The following is a 5,040-nucleotide window of genomic DNA, read 5'->3' as shown; positions in this document are numbered from 1 at the left end:
TGCACTGTAATTCGAAAGAAAAAAAAGTGGAATGTTTTCATTATTTCTTATCCCAGTAACCAGCTCTCAAGCCCTTAGACCTATTTTACAACCCCTTCCCAGGTCGGGAGCAACTGTTACCACTGGTGGAATCAGCGGGCAGATCTGCTCCCTGAGATGAAAGTAAAAGTCTGATACTGGTAAAGCTGATAAAGTACTTGTGTAACTCCTGTCTTGCACTGGTGGTCAGATAGAGAACCCAAATCTATGAGAGTTGTAAGTGCAGCAGCATCCGAGCAGCCAGAAACCAAAGATCCTCAACTGCTTAGATACATCAGTTATTACAGAGGACGCAGATAGTGTTTACAGGTTTATGACGGACTAAGTTTCTCTATTCTCCATGAAAACATTCAAACAGAAAGTGGTATCAGACCAGAAGCCATTTAATAAGATTTAGTCCCATTTGGGAACATTCATTGTTGCTGATTTAGTATTTAATTGTAGAATTGTCTGCATTTAATTCTGTGATGGGGATTATTTCCATAGGATTATTATACAGTCAAATTAAAACTACTTGTAATTTCATCAGGGACTCAGTGGAACCACCCTCGTGTACCCCTGGAACTGTTAAAAGACCCTTTTGAAGTCCACACACCCAACTCTTGGAAGCAGTGCGGGAGAAAGTAATGGGTTAACCAGCTGCCAGGGAGGCCTGTCTTGTTGCTTAACTCTCTAAACTTCGACAAGTCCGGACTTCTCAAGCCAATTCCTCCAACATGATGGACGCTGTCTAACAGCTGGCCACTTCCACTTTCCTTGCAGACTTCACCCTCCGTCTTTCCCTCCCTCTGTCACTTCTTTTCTCCTCCTTTCCTCAAAGATGCCTGCAAGATGAAAGGCTGCGTCCCTTGCCCTCGCCTTATCGCTGTCTTTAGAGCTTGCGAAAAACTTGGCGGCACCTCAGCTTTTTAGAGAGCGAGAAAGAGGAGAAAGGGAGAAAGAGAAAGATAGACGAGAAATAGCGTTGGGGATTATAGTTCTGAGGACAAACCTGACTATTCACACTTGGCATTAGCAAGACAGCCCGGGTACAAGAAGGATATTTTTTATTCCCTTCAATTTAACTTTAATTACTCAAATCTCGGCGAGGGCACACAAGAAAAGCCCAGGCATTTGTGTCTGGGAGATTAGCAGACTGCCCTGCCAAGTCCTCGCCGGCGCTGCATCGTTAGATAGAATTCAAATTCAAATCCAGGCTAAAGACAGTGCAGCTGTCACCCCCCTGGCCTGAAAACCCCCTGGATCAGGAACGAGCTGTCCTCCCTCCTCCCTGCTTTCCCCAGGAGAAACCTAATCCTGCCTCCCTCTCTTCCTCTCTTTCCATCGTTCTCTCCCTCTCTGATGAGTGTGACAGCTAAAATAAAGCCATTAAAGCCCCCCTGAAATAATTAGTAATTAAAAATATAAAAGTGGGTTGCTTTGTATTTCTTTGGCATCTTTCCTCAGGCTTGGAGTGGAGGTTGGCATTTGTAGGTGTCAGGGGTGACGCATCCTTCACAACTCCCCGGATCTTTTTTTGAAGTGTGGTTAAAGGAGGGATTTCACCATAGACATATCAGGTTAAACATCACTTCCGCTTCCACACCTCCTCCCATCTCCCAGGGAAAAAACGTGCTGGTCTTTCCTCTCCTCAGTAAGTTTGATGACATGTTCCTTGGTGACGTGTGATACCGCAAGTCTTCATCGGCGGCTTGTTTAATCTTGTCAGCAAAGAACTCAATGGGAGAGCGTCTCACACGACACTGAAATCCCCGCTAGTTGTTCGCCTTTCACCCGCAATTGACTTTGCGAACACCTGCAATGTCTTCGATAAGTAGCTCGTCTTATCTCCTTCGGAGGAGCAGACCCCATTATCGCGGGTTCGGGGGCAGATATCCCCGTCGTGCCGCAGGCTGCAAATGATAATCCATGCTGCCACACTGCTGAAATCCTGGTAAAGTGATCCTAAATTGACAAAACCCTCGGATCCTCTGGACTAGGTTAAGCCTCATCTATTAGTGGTACAGTAGCTTGGGATAACGGTTCGTCAGCCTTGTGCCACTGCTGAGAACGTCATCAGCAATGCCGTCCTTTTGGTTATCTTCCTATTTTAATCCCTGCACACACAGCACTGCAAGAGGGGCAGAGGGTTCACCATCCCTCACCCTTTAAAGTCTTTAGGTAATTTCTTCGTAGTCATGTGGTTGGGTCTGTGAAAACACTGCATCGAGCCATAATATCAGAGCAGACGGCATTAAGCTTGCGCGCAAAGTGCTGCAACTGGTTATTTCACTGGCCCAGAGTCCGTGAGCGCAGTAATTGATTGGCGTGATGGAATTAAGAGGAGACTTGCCGTGCTGAATGGAGAGCTGGCACAGGCGTGATGCATTAAATATTTGGCAAGGCCTAGCCAGCCAGGCATCTGATTATGATTTCAAAGGACTCCGACCTGGACTTGATTAAAAACCACGTAGGCTCGCAAGGTCCCCATAGGCATCCGCAGAGATGCCAGTAAGGGAAGCCACAGTGAGCAACAGCAGCCGAGGATGAAGTCATGGCACACCAGCCTAATTACAGGTCCATTTAAAGGGGCTTGTTTCAACCAGCCAATCAAGTACTGTCAGGGAAGATGTAGGTGGGCTAGGGTTGTATAGCTTTCTTGCAGAGTTACACCCTCTTCTGCAAAGACTCTTATGGAATCATGGCATTTGAAAGTGTAGAAAACAGGCAAAAAAGTCTAGACCTCCTGGAGGAGTTTACTTGCGCTTTCCTTACTGAGTTCTAACAAGCCGCAAGAGCCAAGTTAATAACCCCTACTCCCCCTCCCTTCCATCCTTCAGTCCCTCTTTACCGTCATCGTTCCTCACACCCCTCCCTCAACGTCCTCTCATCCTCTCCCCCAGTCTGCTCTGGCCTTAGGGTGGGGATAGCGATTAATATCTGCCTAACTTGTTACCTAATTCATTATGGAATAGCAGTTAATTTGATTTGATATTATTTTAATAAAATTCTGTAATATATTAGATTGTTCCAGGCTATCAAAATCATTTTCCAATTATTACGGTTAGTCAAGCAAGTCCAGCTTTTTCCCTCCTTTGTGGCGAACGTCAGTTGGTCTGACTGTGAATACATTAGCAGCTACAACTCCATCCCGCTGATTGAAAGGGAGACTAGAAAACATGTGGATGCATGATTACACCCCAAATGTTATTAGTGCTATAGATCCACACAGACGCAATAGATTGCAGTGTGACTGCTTCAGCAAGGTGTGTTAAATGTGTTTGATTGAGCCCTCGTAAGAAGGAAGGAATAAAATAAATCCAGAGAGGTCTGATTTTTTTTCTGTGCTAACCGCTGCACACTAGTGTTTTGGCTCTCCGGTAATTAGTAACACGCTTCAGCAACCCTGGCCTTTCTGAGGCATCAAGGCACAGTGGGCCTCGGCTCAGAGGGACATGATCTAAGCAACCCCCCACCCCACCCCGTACCCCAGCCCCATACACACACATGCACACCTCACGGCCCCCCTGCTGGCCTTTGAAAGCAATCGTAGAACAGAGAGATACGGACTCGCCGTCACATCTTAAATACCCTGCCATCAGCTTCAAGGAGAGGGTTTTAAAGGGGAACAACACCTTATAAATCACAGCGTGATGGTCTGCTGTTTGTAAGCTTTTCATTTACAGCACCTGTAACCTCACTCATTCCTCCTAGGAGCCAAACTGTGTCCTTACTTCAACCTGTGGATACACAAATTTGGGCAGAGGGAAATAGTTTAACTCTTAGCTGGATCCTAAGAGCAGGTTAGGGTTAGAGTTAGCCTTTTGGATCTTAATGTGCTCAAATGATGCTAGGTTTCGGAAATGATTGACCAAAGCCATGGGCTCAGTTTGCCCCTTTTTGTTGCATAAAAGTGGAAGTCACCTTTGTGCAATGTAGAGATCCTTTCACTTGAAGAAATGATCCAGATTTGACTGATTCAACAGGCTTCAATTGTCTTCATTCATATTGTACATACCATCACTTATGAGTTTCACTCCCTCAGGGGAAAATGTACTGCACTGTATATTCTATCTCAATATGGGTTCACTCTTATGTATGGACAAAAAAAAGGTCCTCCTGGTAATTGTGTGGTTGCCTCAATTCCTAAGAACCTGTTCAATCCACTAACTTGATTTAAGGCTAAGATTTACATGTCAAAAATGACACAAAACTGCCGCTACAAAGTAATTTATGTCTCCACGCAGATCAATCCCTTGTACATTCAATGGTGGAAATTTTCCAAAGCAGTCCACCTCTTGGAGAAATGTCTCCACATCTATAATTACTGGCCACACTCAATTACACCCAGCTGTAAAAGCGGAGCCAGGTTGACATTAATGGCTTTTATTTGACCACAGACAGGTTTTCTGTCTCACCACCTTGTCCAGCAGCTCTGATGTCTGTGCCAAGGGGTGCCCCAGGCCCCTCACTTAGGGCCCAGCCCGTTTTCACGAGTTCCACCTTTCTGAAGCTCATAATTCAGCTTTGACAAGCTGTTGGCACCCTCCCAAAGACATACCTATCTATTGCCAATGTATGCAAACCACTCTTGCCTTGAGTTTTTTTTCCCCCATACCACGACAATGGAGTTCACTTTTTTTAAATGCCCTAGTTTTTTATCTCTTATTGCATTCGCAGAAACCGCCCCCTTCTTTTTTCTCCCTGCAGTCACAGTGTTATCATGATTTATAGAAGAGTCCATTTTGTTTTCAGTTCCAAGACGCTCAAATCAAAGTACCATTGAAGTACTTTATCTTGGTTTATTGGAAGCCACTGCATACTCCCCTCCTGGTCAGTTAAATGTATTTAAGTATATATTTAGATAAAAAATAGTCTCTGAGCCACAGATTTCATTGTTTTCCGTGTCAGTGATGAATCTCTCCTTTTTGATAGTTACTCGCAGGGAGAAGACAAATGCAGGCTTGGCTGCACTGTTATTTCCTCTGAAGAAAAAAAAACAGAGCAGGCATTCGTGGTAAG

Source organism: Anoplopoma fimbria, chromosome 15 (assembly GCF_027596085.1).
Source record: "Anoplopoma fimbria isolate UVic2021 breed Golden Eagle Sablefish chromosome 15, Afim_UVic_2022, whole genome shotgun sequence".
Lineage (NCBI taxonomy): Eukaryota > Metazoa > Chordata > Actinopteri > Perciformes > Anoplopomatidae > Anoplopoma > Anoplopoma fimbria.
Note: the sequence above shows the minus strand (reverse complement) of the source record.